Below are 20,375 nucleotides of genomic sequence, written 5' to 3' on the forward strand. Positions count from 1 at the left end.
AATTTGGTAACATATGGGTGGGGGTAGGTAGCTCAAGACTGGTGTGTGCTGGTTCTGAAGGGTAGTTAGCCTACTAGCCTTGGTGCCCAGAGGGAAGCCAGGTGCCCAGACTGGTCTGCTTTCAGAGATTCAGCTGGGTAATTGTGGGGCTTCTCTGAGCCTGGAGCCAGCCCCCCCTCCATCCACAGGACTTGCATGTTCCGCTTGCTGCTGGAACACTGCAGTCATTCCTCTCTTCGCTCTCCCTAAGGCTTGCAGGTTTATCTTTTGCCCTTGGAGAATGATCGCAGGCCTCACTGAGGGATCGAAATCCGACTTCCTTTGCGTTTTTGAGTGTATTCCAAAACTAACTGTAAAAAGAACCCCACATTAAGGTCTAAGTTTGGCTACGGTCAGCCACAGATGCTGCTTAGCCTCTGGCTTGGATGCATGTGCTCTGTTCAGCGGCTGGTGGTTATTAAATCCTTTGTAGTTGCACAGAACCTTGAAAGTCAAGGCTGCAGAAGAAATGACCGGCATCCATATTCTGCTTCTGGCTTTTTCTAGACTAGAAAACAGAGACCTGGGGAGGTAAATGACTGGCTGGAGGTCATACAGTCCCCAAGTGTCAGAGCCAAGTGGGAGAGTCCCCCCTCCACGGGTGGCCTGCACCCTTGACCTCTCAGCGGCACCCTGTTATTGGAGGAGCGTAGAGGCATATTGTGCACACCTGCTGACCGCCAGTTGGGGTGGCTGATTGGCAGCTCTGTATGTACACATGTAGTTCAATGTGGTTTTGGCGGCAGAGGCTTTTAGAAGGGAAATGGGAATACACAAGAAACGTGATTAAAAGCACGTGTGTAATGCATCTACACACATGTACATGTTAGAGGTCTAGCAGAGTGATTCTGCCTGGGTGTGACCTCAGTCAGCTTGGATTAAAGAGCCTCTCTCTCCTTTCTCCCATTTGGCAGGCTCCTTGCTCCTGTACTGTGGGGGAAACACAGGAGCTTGGTGCTGAAAGTTCTGTCCTCCTTGGAAGGCACTGCCTGAATGGGACTCCAACCCCCTTAGCCCTTCTCTTCACTGTCTGGTTTGACTGGAGGAGGTGGAAGCAGACGTAGCTTCCTTTGGGAGACTGGAGGTGGAGGATTGGGTAGGACTGTGTCTGAAGTTCCTACAATAATTAGTTTAGGGCATTCCAAACTATAATTCGTATTTAATTATTATAGGAATTCTTAATTACCTAAGGGATTTTTAAATGTTTTTTCAGCCCCGAGGGTGAATATTTAAGAATATGTGACATCAGTGCCCATGACTGGCAGTTCTTTTAACACTTGTTTAACGTTAATTTGGCCTCATCAAAGGAGGCAAATAAGATTGATCGAGGCAATATTTTACCGTGCATGTCTTGAAATGAGAATCTTAATCCTAAATAATCATTGCCTGCTGTTTCCTTCTTGGGCCAGGCCTCTCCTTTTAATTTGTTGCTTTCTGATGTAGGGATGTCAGCTAATGTCCTCCCTTCTCAGTCCTGTGCAAGAACCTAGTCTTCTGAGGTACCTAGACTGTGCCTGTATCATACCACCTTTCTTTCCCCTTCAGTTACAAACATCAGGCAAATGGGTGACTTGGCACTGAGGAAAGCTTGCTGCAGCCAGAACATTTGGAGACTGACTGAATTTTTGTCTGAGTTGCCAGGGAACTTCCAGATTGAATGGACCTGGATACTTAGATGAATTTACTTAATGAAAGGGATAAAAGGATGGACGAGGCCAGTGACTTCTAGACTCTTGGCTTTTACAGACCATTAAAATTCCTAAAATGATTTTAAAGATGACATCGAATTTTCATTCCTTTTTGCTAAGTAAGGCCATTAAGAAAGTATCAAGGTATTACCCACCATGACACTGTGTGTGTGTATGTGTGTGTGTGTGTGTGAGAGAGAGAGAGAGAGAGATTAGCAGTAAAGGACAGTCTTTGAATCCTATTTAAAAAACCCTATGAAAAACTTAATGTGGTATTCATTTTTTAAATTTTACTAAAGATGGGTAAAAACTGGCATTTAACAGCTACTGAGCCAAGTAACCATTTAGAGTCCCTTTCAGATATCACATTGACTTATATTTAACTTATCCTACTACGACCCCAAGATCTTTTCAGCCTTATTCATTTTTCCCCTTTCAGTAACTCTTTCCTTGCTTTTGATTAGCTTTCTTCCCCCGCTGCCCCTCCCCATCTCACTCCTCTTGCTCCTCCTCTTCTCGAATTCTCCAGGGTAGAAAGGCTCAGTGTCACCACTCTCTGGGGTACACTTTCCAAGGGGTTGGTTTCTGTTTTGAATGGGGTGGTGTTCCCAAACCTGAGGAGAGTGCCATCATACAGAACACTTATGCCATAGATTAAAATATAAAACATTGTTGTTTGGCTGATATCCATCGATTCATAGCTCCTTCACGGCTATAATCATCAACCAGCTAGCTGTGTGCCTACCAAGTAGTTTTGTGTTTTGAATATTTTTCTATTTAGTTAGTCCCTGTGGTAGGGGACTAAACGAAAAAAAAAAAAAAAGGACCTTTCTTAGATCAAGATATATAATGTTGTTTGCTTCTCTTCAATCTACTGGGCCTATTACTCTGTTATAGAAATAGATTAATGGGCTGAAAATTTCACCAGGGCTTGTTTTCTCATGAGTTTTGCTGATCTTACTACTTTTGTTTGGGCCAGGATTTACAATAATGGCAGGTCTGCTTGTTTTTCAATGTTTGGATTTCTAGTTTCAGTAAAATATTTCCCAAGTAATCAAAACCACATTGAGATACCACCTTACACCAGTTAGAATGGCTAAAATTAACAAGACAATAAACACCAACTGTTAGAGAGGATGTGGAGAAAGGGGAACCCTCTCACACTGTTGGTGGGAATGCAAGTTGGTGCAGCCACTTTGGAAAACAGTGTGGAGATTCCTTAAGAAATTAAAAATAGGGGTACCTGGGTGGCTCAGTGGGTTAAAGCCTCTGCCTTTGGCTCGGGTTGTGATCCCAGGGTCCTGGGATCGAGCCCCGCATTGGGCTCTCTGCTCGGCAGGGAGCCTGCTCCCCCCAACCTCTGCCTGCCTCCCTGCCTACTTGTGATCTCTGTCAAATAAATAAATAAAATCTTAAAAAAAAAATTAAAAATAGAGCTACCTTATGACCCAGCAATTGCACTACTGGGTATTTACCCCAGAGATAGTGATGTAGTGAAAAGAAGGGCCATCTGTACCCCAATGTTCATAGCAACAGTGGCCACAGTCGCCAAACTGTGGAAAGAACCAAGATCCCTTCAACGGACGAATGCATAAGGAAGATGTGGTCCATTTACACTATGGAGTATTATGCCTCCATCAGAAAGGATGAATACCCAACTTTTGTATCAACATGGAAGGGACTGGGAGAGATTATGCCGAGTGACATAAGTCAAGCAGAGAGAGACAATTATCATATGGTTTCACTTACTTGTGGAGCACAAGAAATAACACAGAGGACATTGGGAAATGGAGAGGAAAAGTGAGATGGGTGAAATCAGAGTGGGAGACAAACCATGAGAGACTGTGGACTCTGAGAAATAAACTGAGGGTTTTGGAGGGGAGGAGGTGGTGAGTTGGGTGAGCCTGGAGGTGGGTATTAAGGAGGGCACATATTGCATGGAGCACTGGGTGTGGTACATAAACAATGAATCTTGTAAAACTGAAAAGAAATAAAATAAAACAAAGTGAAAAAAAAGAGTAGAGGGCAATTAGAACTTTTTAAAATAAATTTTACAAATAAGCCTTTTTGATACCTATAGAAATCAGCTGGTTTGACTTTTTGATAATAATTAGGTTAATGTTCCTCCTTCAAAAGAACTTCTGGTGAACTATATTATCAGTTAATTTGAAACAAAACACTTTAATGGATTATAATTTTGTATTCTAATTATGAAATAAAGTACAGCAGCTAGATAGTGGCATCTCAATTTATCGAGGGTTTGAATTCAGGGACTAGATAATATCTTTTGTTTAATGAAAGGTAATACTGCACACATTCCTTAAAATTTGACATAGTTCTTTCTTTTGTTCTGTGTGTAAAAAATGCAATAATAAAGTTTCAGTTCTAACCACCATTCGTTAGAGCATCTTAGCAGATTTTTTGGTCAGAGATGGTTTTGCTATCGATGGAGCATTTTGGATCTTCTTTGTGGAAAATAGAGTTAAAACATTCAGGAGCTTCTAAGTTCTTCACATTAAAAAATTGTGGTCCATATCGTCCAAGAGTTAAAATACCACCCAATTCCTGATGATGCTGAGATGCAGGCTTAGTAAGTGTAAATCCAAGCAGCAGAGTTCCAGGAGAGCATGGGGTCTTTTAAGCTTGTGTAAGTTCTGTGTTTAAAGCATTGGGTATGCATGAAGGTCACCTATCGGCTTTGGAGTCTTGAATGGCTCCACCGTACCTCAGCTGTGCTATTGTAGACAGAGCCCTGAATTTGGACAGAGGACTCCTGGACTCATGACCTGAGAAGCCCCTCTTGAGCCGTTGGCTGAGTCATGGTCTTCTCATCTGCGAATGGCTGTGCCTCACTCAGAGGACTGTTGTGGAGATGACAAGACATCAGGTAGAGAAAAATATTTTATAAAGTGTGAAACTCTTTCAAGAATTTACCAGAATCACCAACAGGACTCCACCACAGGATAATTATAACCTGAGAGTTCTGGAGGCTCGATGGTCAGCATTTCAACCTCAAAGTATGGGCTGAGAGCCCCTTCAAGAACTAGAGGTGAGAAACTAGATATTAAAAGCAAGTGAGACCTCTGCCTGAACATGTCATCTGGTTAGAGGTGGAGGGGAGAAAATTTTGCCCCGATGGCATCCGAGCCCTGACAGAATGGGAGGCATGTGGAGACCCATGCTTTGTTCTTGGCATAAAGATCCAGCCTGTGGAGCTCCTTGGCAGGAATGAACTGTAGCATCTGCTGGGAGTACAGAGTACATTTAAATGGAGTTAGTTTCAATATTTCAGTTTCTTGTCACTAGGGATGAGCAAACCCAGCAGTGTTCTATGTTTTCAGAAAGTCTGACTTATTTCTCAAGCATTTTGGGTTTGGCTAAAGTCTACATGTGTTTTGCCAGCTTTCCTCTTTTAATTATTAGTATTAGACCCATGTGTATGAATTTGAATGAGAACTTCATAGCCATTTTAGTATTTATTTACACTTTAATTCCTCCAGAAGCTGTGTTGAGTAAGAGCTGTTATATCTTGTAGACTCTTTGAAGATAGTTTATAAACATTTCTCTTCATAAGATGTAACACCGACTTCAAACTTTCATATCTCACAAGGAAATTTGGATTTGGGGATGGTTAGGATGGGATCCCAATTCCAAATCTGTGATGCTTATGGCATGGTTTGAACAACACAAAGTAAGTTCTCACTGTCTTACTTGCATTTGACTTAGAGGCCATCCTTTTGGTACAACTCCCAAAAGGATTTTCCAGAAAGCACATGCTTTTTTAGAAAACATTATTCTCCATCCTTAGGTCTTGCATACAGTTGCCAGAGCCATGGAAAAACAACTTCTGTGGCCCCTCTTTGGTTTTTCTTTTTGCAAAGTACGACACACAGATTGGTTCCAGGCAGTAGATGAGTACAAAGAGAAATGGTAATTTCCCAGTACTTCTTCCTTTCTCATTGCCCGGTAACTCATCTATGTCTATCTCGGGCTGTGCACAGTACATCAGTAATATTGATTTAAGGAAAAAGGCATTGTTTGTTAATGACAAAATAATGGCGTTATTTTGCCCTGATCCCGAGGTATTCTTCTATTCCTGACAGTTTGTTCTGAGATAACAGCATGGCTGGGAACTGAAGTTACAAGTGTTAGAGCTTGGGATGCGGTAGAGGTATTTCATGACTGTCCAGTCAAACCCCTTGTTATTGAAGGGTTTGAAATATTAAATGAGCAAACAGAAACCTCAGGCATATGACAGGCATGCAAGAAATGCTTTTGAATTAATGCACCAATTATCTTCAAGACTAAGCTCTTCCTATGCCTAAAGAATTGTAAGTGTTGAACTGAACTGAGTATCCAGACAAGAAGTGCAGCTGTTTATTCTTATGTCTTCCTCTTCTGTCCTTTGTCTACAGAACCGAGATGCATTTCCTTGAATCACTAATGAATTCTGTATTCCATTGTTGGCTAATACGATTTTGTAAGAGTAAGTGTTGTACTTTAATGAGTATTCGATTGGAGGGTGGGAAATGGATCCAAAAATCACTAGATTTTGGTCATAATTTATGAACTTGGTTATTTAAGAAGCTGCGCTTTTCACATTTTTTACATTCAACCTTGTATTTTGGGATAATTATGGATTTACATGCAATTATAAGAAGTAATACGAAGATACCCCATGTACCCTTTACCTAGGGCTAACATCTCGGAAAATCATAATACAATATCATAACTAGGATATTGACATTAACACAGTCAAGTGATAGAACATTTTAAAAAATTTGATGTATAATGGACATATAACATTATATTTGTTTCAGGTATACAACAATATGATTCATTATTTGCATACAGTGGAGAATGTGCACAACCTGAAGTCTAGTTAGCATTCATCACCTGCATGGTTGTCAATTTTTTTTTCTTGCGATGAGGACTTTTAAGATTTACTTTCTTATCAGCTTTCAAATACACAATACAGCATTATTAACTGTTGTCCACCATGCTGTTCATTCCCAGGACTTATGTATTTTATAAATTGAAGTTTGTACCTTTTGCCTCCCTTCCCCCATTTCGCCAACCACCCACCCCACACCTCTGACAACCAGCTATATGTTCTCTGTATCTATGAGTGAGGACTTCTGTTTTATTTTTAAGATTCCACATAAAAGTGAAATCATACAGGATTTGTCTTTCTCTGACTTATTTCATTTAGCAGAATGTCCTCAAGGTCCATCCTTGTTGTCCTTAATGGCAAGATTTATTCTCATCTATGGCTGAATAGTATTCTACAGGATATATATTCTACATCTTTTTTTGGTCCATTTATCCACTGATGGACACTTGGGTCATATACATATCTTGGCTATTGTAAGTAATGTTGAAGTGAACATGGGAGTACATGTATCTTTTTAAAATTAGTGTTTTCATTTTCTTTGGATAAACATCTGCAGTAGAGGGGCGCCTGGGTGGCTCAGTGGGTTAAAGCCTCTGCCTTCGGCTCAGGTCATGATCCCAGGGTCCTGGGATCAAGCCCCGCATCAGGCTCTCTGCTGAGCGGGGAGCCTGCTTTCCCTCTCTCTCTCTGCCTGCCTCTCTGCCTGCTTGTGATCTCTGTCTGTCAAATAAATAAGTAAAAAATCTTAAAAAAAAAAAAAAAGAAACATCTGCAGTAGAATTTCTAGATCATATGGTAGCTCCATTTTTAATTTTTTGAGGAACCTCCATACTGTTTAACATAGTGGCTGCACCAATTTACTTTTTCAGGAAGAGTGCACAAGGGTTCCTTGTCTCTAAATCCTCACCAACACTTGTTTTTTCTTGTCTTTTTCATAATAGCTATTCTAAGAGTTGTGAACTGTTATCTCCTTGTGGTTTTGATTTGCATTTCCCTGATGAGTGAGTGATATTGAGTTTTTCTTGTACCTATTGGCCATCTGTATGTCTTTTTGGGAAAATGTCTCTTCAGAGTCTCTGCCCTTTTTGTGTGTGTGTGTGTGTGTGTGTGTGTGTGTGTGTTGAGTTGTAGGAGTTCTTTATACATTTTGGATATTAACCCTGTATCAGCTACAGGACTTACAAATATTTTATCCCATTTGGTAGATTGCCTTTTCATTTTATTGATGGTTTTCTTCGCTGTGCAGAAGCTGTTTAGTTTGATGTAGCCCCATTTGTTTATTTTTTGTTTTATTGCCTTTGCAGTCAGACACCAGAAATCACCCAGTGTTAGGTCAAGGCTCACTGCCTGTGTTTTCTTCTAGGCATTTTATGGTTTCCGGTCTTACTTTAAGTCTTTAGTCCGTTGAGTTAAGTTTTATGTATGGTGTAAGACAGGGGTCTAGTTTCAAGATAGTGAACATTTCTAACACCACAAGGATCCCTCAAGCTGCCCTTTTGGAGCCTCCCACTTCTTTCTTATCCTCACCCTTTCCTTAACACTTGGTGATCACTAATCTGGCCTCCATTTCCATAATCTTTTCATTCCAAGAATGTAATAAAAATGGAATCCTATAGGACTTAACATTTTGGATTTTTTTTTTTTCATTCAGCGTAATTCTGCAGAGACTCATCCCGGTTGCTGCATGTAGCGATAGTATATCCCTGGGGTGTCTGAGTGGTTCAGTCCATTGAGCATCTATCTGACACTTGATTTTTGGCTCACGTCATGATCTCAGGGCTGTGAAGTCCAGCCCTGCATTGGACTCCACACTTCGAAGAGTCTTCTCTCCCTCTCCTTGTGCCCCTGCCTGTCATGCTCGCTCTCTCTCTCAAACAAATAAATGAAAAAATCTTAAAAAAAAAAAAATGACAGCACACATTCTTTTTTTATTAGTAAGTAATATTCCACATTGTGGATACAATACAATTTGAAGGGTATCTGGTCTAAGTTTTGGTTTATCCTGGTATTTTCTATTTCTTTAATGAACCTTTCTCTTTCTTTGTTGAGCCTTATTTTTCATTTGTTTCAAGCATATTTATAATTGCTTATTGAAGCTTTCAGGATGGTTGCTTTAAAATCTTTGTCAGTTCAAACATTTCTGTCCTCTCAGTGTTCATATCTGTTCATAATCTTTTTTTTTTTTGAGATTTAATTTTTAAGTAATCTCAATATCCAACATGGGGCTTGAACTCAGAACCCAGAGATCAGAAGTCGCATGCTCTTCTGACTGAACCAGCCAGGCACCCCTATTGATGGTCTTTTTTCATTCAGTTTGAAACCTCCTGGTTCTTGGTCTGATGAATGATTTTTGATGAAAACCTGTACATCTTGGATACTGTGTCATTGGATTCTGAATCTTATTTAAACCTGAATCTTATTTAAATCTTATTAAACCTTCTGTTTTAGCTGTTTTCCTCTGTCACCACTCCAGGAGGGGGAGAGGAGGAAGCAACTCATTATTAGCCTGTAGAAGTCCTGGTTCTCCACTATGTCTCTTTTGACACTCAAGGGCTCTCCATATAACTGCTGGGCAGGCCTGGGAGCTCTGACATCCTGCCTTCATGGATAACCTCCCTGCCTGGTTGAGGTAGTGGACATGCCTTGGTACTACTCCCCACATGGTCTCTACTGACAGCATGAAAGGAGAAACTGTCTTCTTACTGCTAATGACGGTGGTAATGACGAACTTCCTGGCTCTCAACTAGGTCTTCTAGCCATCACTCTAGCAGGGGAGGGAGAAAGGCATCATTACTGCTGGGTGGGGGTGGAAGTCCAGGCTCTGTATGTGGTCTCCCTGGGAGTGAGGAGGGACTTGTTATCATTCAGCAGGGATGAAAGTCCTGGCTTCCTGCTTGGCACCTCATTACACCCTCCAGAAGGTGAAAGTCTAAGCTTACCTTAGCCTTTATTGGTGTGGGTAGGGGAGGGCCATAAATCTTTCTCTGATCTTTCTCTGGTGTTCCGTTGGATTACTGTCTCAAAGGTTTCTGTCTTCCTAGGCTACTCCTTTCCTAGTCCTTTGGCTAAAGAGAATAGGCTTTGATGTTATTGACCTGCGCTAGTTGGTGTTTCTGGGTGACTAGCTTCTTTAGATTCCAGTCTGAGATATAGGAGGCAAAAAGACAACCCAGGAAACTTACTGCCACTTTGTGCCTTGGGTCTCTAGCTCCCTAACGGTTTTCCTTTCTCCTTACCTTTCAAAATCTTACATGTTTATCTTATATACAATGTCTAAGCTTTTTTGCCCCTTTCTTGTTACAGTTAGTGGGAAGAATAGGGAAAATTAAGTCTGGGCCACCTTCCCATGTTTTTGTTTTAAATAGAAGTGGAAGAGATGAAATAGATGTCAGAGAATAAATTTGTGCTCTTTTTTTTTGGTTTGTTTTTAATGATTCCTGTTGATTAGGAAAATCAACTTTTGTTTCATTTTTAGCTGTCATGCTTACCTTGAGTTAAAACATTTGGTGTAGTTATTACCACTTTCTAAACCCCCTCCATAGCTACAAAGCTCACCATGTTTCCCCTTCCATTAAACCCAGTCATTTGGAGCTTGGCATGCTGTAGCCAGCCCTTCCATGCGGAAACGCTGGGAGGTGAAGTCACTTTGGGGAGGCTCCTTTGTTCTGACACTTGCAGTCTCTTCTGCTGTCCATGTCCTTACTCCACATAGACGTTGTGGTTAGTCAGCAGTTTTATCATTCCACTCAGGAAAGGGTTTCTTGTGCCAACATGCTATGAGGAATACAATTTTGGACCCGTTAAAAATTCACCAAAGTTCTATCTGGAAGACCAGTGTTTTAACTCTGCTGGGTAACTTTCTCTTGAAAACCTGTCTTTACACATACCTATGGCACGTGCAGAGACTCCAACCTAAAAATTGGCTGTTAGCATTCATATTTTATTGAACCAATAAATTATGAGTTTAACATTTGAGTCAACTTGAATGCCAAGTGTTTCATTTCAGGCCCTAGTGTCCATATTGACGGGACTTTAAATCTACTGCTTGCGCATCTGGAGCTTGTTAGATGTTTATAGTTTGAAGGGAGCCAAATGTCAATGGCACCTTTGGTCTCTGCAGAGATCCAGCGTAGAAAGCGGTTACCGTGCAGAAACAGGCCCCCAAGGGCCAGGTCCCCATGGATCTGCATTGTATAAGAAAGGTCTGGGCCAGGGGGGAGACTGGTTGGGCTTATAGTTACAAGCTTGCTCCTAATTCATCTCCAAGAAACAAGGACTCTGTTCACAGAGACGTGCCTAAGTGCTATGATGGAAGGACGTTTTGGTCTTGCTGGAGCAGCACCATTCACTAGAACTTCCTGCGACGATGGAGGTTTTGTGTCTGGTCATCTAATGTGCAGCCACTTACCACATGGGACTACTGAGCCGTCCGAACGTGGCTAGTGCAGTGGAGAAACTAATTAATATTAAATTGAATAAAAATTCAAACATTTTCATGGGCGTATGTGCCTAACAATGACTGTTATGAACCACCCAGCTCTAAAGCCAAGACAAGATGTGAAGAAATACCAGGAATCCATTTCTTTTATGTGGCCATGATTAGTCAGTTGAAGAGTTTTTACTTCATCCATCCATCCCCTCCTCCCCTCCCCGCTCCACACTAACCTCTGAAGTGTATGTTAAGCATTATTATGGCAAGGCACTGATTGCTGTGGAAGATGCTTGGGCCCATGGTATTCCCACCCGTTCTCTGGGTTCACAACGTCTGTGCAAATCCATTTCTCTACAGAACTAGCACAAAACTGTATGGGGAGATAGGGACCATGGATTCAGACAGACCTGGGCTCGAATTCCACCTTAGCTGTTCTATCTCCTTCGGCATGTTACTTCATCTCTCTGAGCCTCGATCGCTTCATCTATAAACTAAGACTAAAATCTGCCTGTGATGGTTAATTTTATGTTCTACCTTGGCTGGACTAAGATACTCAGGTATTTGGTCAATGCTATTCTGGTTGTTTCTTTGAGAGTGTTTTTGGGTGTGAGTCATATTTGAATTGGTAGACTTAAAGTAAAAGAGGTTTCTCTCCATAGTGTGGGTGGACCCCATTCAATCAGTTGAAGGTCTAAACAGAGCAAAAGGGAGGTTCTCTCACCTCCCAAATACCTTCTTGTTCCTTTGTCATCAACCCTTCACCAAACTCTCAGTTCCTGGCAACCACTGGTCTATTCTCCATCCCTAGAGTTTGCCTTTGTAAAAAAATGCCATATAGATGGCATCACCCATCATGCAGTCTTTTACAAAAATTGATTTTATTGTATTTAAAAAATTTATTTTTTTTGAATGGAGATGTAGTGGACATGAAACATATTATTTTCAAGTGTACATTGTAATATGATTATTTGCATATATTATGTGGTCTTTTGAGTATGGCCTATCTTACTTGGCATAAAAATAACTGAAATTCATCCACGTTATTGTGAATATTATTCCTTGTTAAGTAATATTCCATGGATACCCATAGTTTATTTATCAATTCTCCAGTTGGGATACAAGTTTTTTCTAGTTTTTTGGTAATTCGAAAAAAGCCACAATAACATTGGTATGTAGTTCTTTGTTTAAACACAGGTTTTTGTTACATTGAGTAAATATACAAGAGGGGATTAGTGGCTCTAATGGCAAGTCTGTGTTTAAATTTATAAGAAAGTTTAGAACTATTGTTCAAGGCAGCTGTGCCACTCCACCCTCCAACTAGCAATGTACCAGAGTTCCAGTTGGTCAGTATCCTTATGAGCACAGGGTACTGTCGGTTTTTAAAATTGCAGCCTGTGTAATAGGATCCCATTATGGTTTTAATTTGTATTTGACTAATGATATTGAGCATCTTTTCATGTGATTATCATCTCTATCTCTCCTTTAGTGAAATATCTGTTCAAATCTTTTGCCAATTTAAAAAAAATAGTTTTATCCTCCATATTATTGAGTTGTGAGAGTTCTTGATATACTCTGGATACAAGTTCTTCATCACAGAAGGACTTTGCAAACGTTGTCTCCTAGACTGTCTGGTCTTTTCATTCTCTAAGCTTATTGAAGAGAAGTTCTTATTTTTGATGAATTCCAATTTATCAGTTTTTCTCTTTATGCATCATGCTTTCAGTATCATAGTCAATTTTCTGAAAGAAAGTTTTTTTGGTTTAAGATTTTGAATTTAGATTTAGGATTCATTTTGAATTAATTTCTGTAAACGGTGGGAAGTGTGGATTTTTTGGGGGTTATATTTGTATACAATTGAGCACTATCTGTTGAAAAGATTCTGTGAAAAATTTTAGATTAGCAAAAAGAGTGGTCCTTCAACAAGGATGGTTTCAGGAGCACTGACTTTACACAAGAGTTTAATTTGCTGCTGCCCTGAGATCCATTCTCAGATTGTCAAGATGTCCAAGTGTCCCTTGTGTGAGCCACAGCTACTCACCTTCCATTGCAGTTATTCACAGGCTGGATTAGGAAGGCAGAATGAGCTCATACCTGATTAATCAAAGAATAGCTTTTTAGCTTTCTCTGTTTGGTAAATAAAAGGCATTTTCAGAAATTTAATACAAAGCGTTCTTTCTTCTTTTTAATCTTTGAACAATTGAGCTTGCAGTTTTTCTTCTCAATATGTTCCAAGTCTCTCTGACTGCTGGAGAAATTGGATAAAGATTCCCCTCTATCCTCATTTTATCACGTATTGCTCTGTTCCAAATAGTTGGAAACAGCTGGATTTGTCATTAATCTGTGGGAAACTTAGAAATTGCCAAAGGCTGGCAAAAACTGCTCAAGTCTATGTGTGAAATCCTACGTCAAATTCCGGAAGAGAAAGCAGTACAGCTCAGATGGTATTGGTTAGCAGTCTCCTGTGGAGGGATATTTGGCAGTAAGAGGTATCTTGTTTATCGGGGTGGTCATGCTTTCGCTTCTAGAAGAGAAACTGAGGACCATGCTCTCATGTTGGCACTTGAATAATTTGGTCAACCTTCATGTTGGCATGTGAATAAGTAAGCCATGTTGACATCATAACCCAGTATTGGTGGGAAGGACTCAATATTGCTGGAAAGTACATTTTATCACAGGGAGATCAATCAGTTATTCTTGGCACTATGAAGTTAGTTCTGAAATGGAGGCTAATTCAAAAGGGAGATAAGCGTATTTCTCCACCTCCTCTCTCATCTGCAGTGTTTTAGGCTCTATGAATTTATCAGTTCATGACGTGGTGCAATAACAGTTACTAGATATGTTGATTTGAGAGTCTCTGGGACCCTGCTGAGTTGTCTGGAAAATCAGGAATTTGGTTTTCTAACCCAAGAATATTTCCTAGGATGACAAGATGCTACAAAATCTCTTTTAAATGTCAAGGACCTTTTTCCAGATCTACAAATAGAGGATAAAAGTATAATGCTGATAAGTTAGGGGAAAAAAAAAGTCACTGGTTATAGAATGTTCTCTTATCTTGGAGATGGTATTCAAAAAACTAAAACCAAGTCCCAATACTTTCCTGTTCCTGTCTTATATTTGTTTTCTTTTTTCTCTTCTCTGGACCCCAAATTGCTCAACTCACCTAATCAAAGAAGGGAATTTGTTAGAAGGATATGGAGTGTGTCATGGAACCTGAGGGCAGAAATTTTAGCCAGACCCCTAGAGAGACTGGCCCAGCTGGATGACTATTCTGTCTGACTGAGGCCATGTTCTTGCTCCTCTCTGCCTCTCCACATGCTTGTTTCCTTTCTCCATCACCAGCACACTCCCCCTCCCCTTTCATCTTCTTGTGAGATGACATAGTTCCCCAGCTTCACCTTTACATCACTTCTCAGTTCAAGCAACCAACAGAGATGAACTAGACCCCAAAACTAGACCCCAAAACTAGACCCCAAAACCCACCCCCATATAGTCCTATCTGTTGGCCTAGGCCTGTTTTGATTTGGGTCCTCACTTCTGATTTAATTGGCCTGGGTCCAGAGTCTGGGGTTTGCTGTCCAACCACACAGGTAGAGGAATCACATTTTCTAAAAGGAGACACCACCAATGGGCCACCTGGCTATACTTCTCTTTAAATGCCACCAGTATGCATATAAAGTGGAGGAAGGGCTAAATGAGAGAAATATTGAACACTGTTCAGAAAGAAATGTAGATTCCAGTATTTGCTTTCTAACCTTGGAACCAAAACAGACAGAGGATCCAGAAGGATCTGCAGGACTATATCAGGTGACCCTAGAAAGAATGGATCCCATAGCTGTCTCCATCTATGATGACTTTGCAGTGACTTACCAAGTTGAATTATCAAATAGCCTTCTAAGCCACCACCTTCCTGGGGATCAGGCCCATACTACTCAGGGAAAATTATTACCTAAGTTCAGGTGACTAAATAGTAGCCTCAGTGCTGCCTTCAGGCTAGTGTGGGCCTTGTATAAACTGACCAGGGGAGGTCCCTTGTAGAGAAAGAGGATGGGGACAGATTAAGAAAGTCATCTTATAACTTTGTTTGTCCAAGTAGATCTGCCTCTCTCAGTAAATAAGAGTTGGAATAGCCTTAGCATACCTCCTCATTCCATAACATGAGCATTTTGTACCTTTTTCTTCCCCATTTGTACTTTTCTTTCCCATTTGTACCTTCTCCCTGTTTGGAAGCTTTATCATGCATCGGACACAAGAGGAGTCCTCTGCCTTTTCTTAACAGGTGCCCTGTTTGTCTGATACCTGCTCATGGAGGCAGGTGTGCCACTCGAGAGCTATGGTTTATTCTACCTTTCACTAGAGAACGAATGGGGTGAAGGCTCTCCCGTCCCGAGAGGCTGGGTCCATCAGATGAGCCACAAAGATATGCTGGTGGTAGGAAAGATTACAAGCAGGAGGAGAAATCAAATTTCAGGGGTGGTGATGTGTGTGTAGGAAGCAGTAAATGGTGGGGTTTGGGGGAGAATAACCAGAAATAGAGAGTGGGTGTGACCCAGAGAGGTGACTGGGGAGAGAGCGACTGGGCAGGACCTGTTTTCGCTGATGAGGCAAGGGGAAGCTGTGAGCCAACATTTCTAGGAAATGAGACCATCTATACATGGATCTCTCTACACAGAATCCATCCTTTTCTCTTAACTTGCTTTTCCCTTATGTGTTACTAGTTCATTAAGGAGGTGTTCCCAGAATAAACTGGCGTGGGAGTGATAGAAGTGTGATAGGGGAGAAGGGTGTGATTTCCAGAAGGTCCCTCAGATGGCACCTTCAGTTTGATCCCAAAAGGAACTACTGTTCTGTCCTCAGAAGGTGTCTCAATTCCAGACCAGGAATTTGGGCTTTCGCACTTGTAAGCCCCTTAGTCATTGGCTAAGCACATCCCCCCATGGGTCCCTAGCTGCTTTTTAATTCAATCCTTGGATCAGAGAGATCTTTCAGCCTGTCTATGAAAAGACCTCCTTGTACAAGTAAGTGCTTAGGTCTTAAAAAACTGTTGACACACATTACATAGTTGTGTCCTATGATAGATCCCTTCATTCACTCACCATACTTTTGCTGAATGGTTCTGATGCAGGAGAATTGTGCCAGGCACTGGGGATGTGGAAACAACCCAGCACAGTCCTGTTTGCCAAGGAACTGAGGAGACAAGGAAATCATCAATTCTTAGAATAATAGAGCTGTACAAGGAGGTTGCCCATCTAATGATGGAAGGTACAGCTTTGGTGCCCACGGATTAAATTTCCACGTATCATTATCAGGGAACTGAAATGTCTCTGTCCTAGATTCTTTTCATGACCTGTTGTCATGACTCCTTAGCTATTGCTGAATACACTAACATACTCTTACACTTAGTAGTATATTTAGAAAGTCTAAAGTAATAGTGCCTTTCAATTTTTTTTTTAAGATTTTATTCATTTATTTGACAGAGATCACAAGTAGACAGAGAGGCAGGCAGAGAGAGAGGAAGGGAAGCAGGCTCCCCACTGAGCAGAGAGCCCGATGCGGGGCTCGATCCCAGGACCCTGGGATCATGACCTGAGCCGAAGGCAGAGGCTTTAACCCACTGAGCCACCCAGGCACCCCTGCCTTTCAATTTTTTAAGAGTGGCATCTTTCTGCTGGATACTTCTTAGTTGGCCTGGAGTCTCATTCAAAGGGGTAAAGAGATAAAGGCATAGGTACTTAGAGAGCACTTGCTGTAGGTCAGGTCCTCTGCCAGAATACCCCACTTAGTTCTTGCTAAGATTAGATTTGGAAAATGTGAAGAACTTTTCAGGCTGATTAAAAGAAAGTGTGTGTGCGTGTGTGTGCATGTGTGCCCATGTGCATGTGAGAAAACAATTAATGAAGCTACTCTGACGCATAGGCGGTGCTTTGCCTGCAGAGGGCTGCTGGATGGCCAGAAAGCTGGGCCAGCAGGGTTCTGCGTTTGACCAGCACGGAGGCACAGGGAATGCCAGCATTCCTCCTGTACGACTCCAATCTCCGCTCAGCAGAGAGGACTCCGAGAGTACAACTTACTGATGGGGCAGTCTACTCCTCCTTGCTTCTGGGCTCCAAAGGAACCTTTGGGGTCACACTGGATGAAACACTAGGGAGGTAAAGGGAGCAACTGCTGAAAATCCTGACAGGGTCATAAAAAATGGAGAAAACAGAAACTTTGCTTTGGATAGAAGACAGAAATTAGGTCACCAAAAGCTGGTCAGCCTTCTCCTGCCCCGCCTCCACGTCCCCTCCTCCACCGCCACTGTATTTTGCGGTACAAGAGAGAGTGTGAAAAACTGTTGCTAAGTGACTTTAATTTTTTATATATGTAACCAGCCCTTCAATTTTTTACAAAGAGTTTAATAGTCCCAGCCATGCCAAGAACAGCCATGAAGAAAATGCTGACCAACAGGCCCAGGATCCTTGGCCCCTTTCGAACCAAGCCTGAGGGAACTGGATAGGGTTGAATGGGGAGGGGCACCTGAAACTATTATCCTGGACTTGGTGCCCTCAGATCAAATAAAGATGAGTACAGCAAGGGACTAAACAATTGGATTAGTCATGCAGCCTAAATAAGGTCTTTGCCTCTGTCTTTGAGACAGAGGAACCCCCGTGTATTGTGGATGAAATCAATCAGAGTCTGGTGGCCTTGTCAGCTGGAGTCAGCTCTGGGTCCAAACTTAGACTGTATGTCTAGAGTCTGTGTCTTAATGTAAATTGGCTTATGGCTATGTCTTCCCTGGGGCATAAGCTTCCACCGTCCAGATGGCAGAGTGACCCCTGTGGAAATAAACATATGGTAGGTTCTATCTGTTGTGCACAGGCAAAGAGTAAGCACACTGTTCTAAGAGCCAGTGTGGCCGATGCCACAGACAGTGGACATCTTGGACAACAGACTGCTGGGAAAACGCAACTTTTGGGTAAGAGCTGTTGAGAAATAGGGAAGAAGGAACTATCGTCGGCATCCTGGACATTGGCAGAAGGTAGAGAAAGGAGAGGGATATGACGGGAAGTAGGGAAAAATGAAGGCCTGGATACATATTGTGCTTTGAAGTTCTTCTAAGGGAGAGTCAACAACAGAGACAGCAGGACAGCTGTTTGTCCTGTGGTTTTTGGTCAGTTTCCATATTCTTTGGAGAGTGATTACCTTAATTTGGATTTCCTCAGGAGAAATCACTAAGGCAAGGATTAAAGTGCAAGTAGTTGGGGTGCCTGGGTGGCTCAGTGGGTTAAAGCCTCTGCCTTCGGCTCAGGTCGTGATCCCAGGGTCCTGGGATCGAGCCCACATTGGGCTCTCTGCTCAGCAGGGAGCCTGCTTCCCTTCCTCTCTCTCTGCCTGCCTCTCTGCCTACCTGTGATCTCTGTCTGTCAAATAAATAATCTTAAAAAAAAAAAAAAGTGCAAGTAGTTAATGTAGGCAACTCTAGTAAGGGACTGGAGAAGTGTGACAGGAACGAGAGAAGGCATCCAGTTAAGGGTATTTATCAAGTCAGCCATCAATCACTGTGGTTGACTGGAATTCAGTTCCTCTGGGGCAGCAAGTGTTGAAAATACTCCCTCAAAATCATTCTACCCAAAGGGTAAGAGAGCTGGGATATTTATGCACTAAGGGTTTCACTGCTCCTGGGGAGACTCCTTGTGGAATACTTTGTCTGCAGAGCAACACAGCGGGCTCAGGCAATATGAAAGCCCTCTGTGGCAAAGGAAGGCTAGGGCTGCAATGGGAAGTTGGGCAGGTGAACAGAGTGATAAGGCTTAGGGGATGCTGAACATGCACTGATCACACTGCGACTATGATCCCACACCTGCAAGAAATTTATGGTGGAGATGGGATAACAGAGGACACGCACACATACACATACACGTGTGCATGCAGATTCATATTCACATAAATACATAAATGTACATTTTATTTATTGAGGAAATAATGTTCGATGATGGTTGGAGATTGGCACAGAGAAGTACAGGGAAAGATCACAGTTCTATTATAGAAAAATAAATAGCACTTAAGATTAAATGAAAGTTTGCTTTCTTCCTGTTATTGCTGGTGTTTTCACCCCTATGGAAATGGGGCATAACAAATGGGAGATCTTGTTCTTATGACTAAACATTATTTGAAGACAAAAATACTAAAAAGGATGATTTGGCAATGTGGAAGTTGCTCTAAACCTACCTGAAACTTGGGATACATTTTTGTGATAACACTGAAAACTACAAAAAGAATCGAATCATTCTCATGAACGAGAACTCACTGTGTTATGCCTATTCTAGTTTTATTAGGGAACTTGCCACACCAAATTACAAAGAAAAGTATTTATTTATTGGAGCTTTTGTGAGCCATTTGCTGTAAAGGGACATCTAATGGATGGTACACCTTGCTGTTGACAAAGCTCCTGTCCCTAGACAATAAATGAACATAAAAAACATTATCACATTTCACAGGAGAGAGAAAGTGAGGCAAAGAAGGCTTTATAGGGCAGGGTATCTTCAGCTTTTTCCATAGGGGCTATAGAAATCTCCTTTCTATTAAGAGACACAGTTGATTTGATGCCTCATTGCCCTCCTGTGAGGGAGGGAAATCGGACAGTGAGGAGTCATCATGCAGGGGCCTCGGTCAGTGGCTAATGGGGCTTTCCTTGCCATATGGAAAATCAGCTGTCTCATGATATATCCAGATAGATCTACTCCATGTTAAAATCCCCATGCAACCATAGTAGAAATGGAAATGCATAGTAGATTTAAAAAAAAACCTAACAAACTGGGGCCACAGAAGCTGTGGTTAAGATAATTAAGAACGAAAGGTCTACTTGAGTGACCAAGATCTATGTGAAGTTCAAAGCTGGTGGACCAGCACTGCCCACAAAGATGAATGCCCAGCTCTGGAGTGAGCTTCTCTTAGGTTCGTGCTATGCAGTATGCAAGAAAGAACAGGACATAACCTTGTGAATTGACAATATACAAACAATACAGATGGATAGTTGAGAACTGGGTATTTTGAATGGAGAAGATCTTAGACTTTCTGCAGGTGGGATCTTGAAGAGGCCTCATAGTAAAGTGGCTAAGAGCAGAAACCTGGAGACTTACTGTTTAGGTTCAAGTCTCAGTTGCGCTACTTAATGGCTGTATGACTTTGGGCAGGAGGACACATAACTTCTCTGTCCTTCAATTCCCTTCTCCATAAAATGGGGATGTTCATCATACCTATCTCATAGAGCTTTTTGCAAAATATTTACAATAATGTCTGACATGTAATAAGCCTCGTGTTTTTAAAATAAATACCTAACCTTAGC

The sequence above is a fragment of the Martes martes genome (genome assembly GCF_963455335.1).
Source record: "Martes martes genome assembly, chromosome: 5".
Lineage (NCBI taxonomy): Eukaryota > Metazoa > Chordata > Mammalia > Carnivora > Mustelidae > Martes > Martes martes.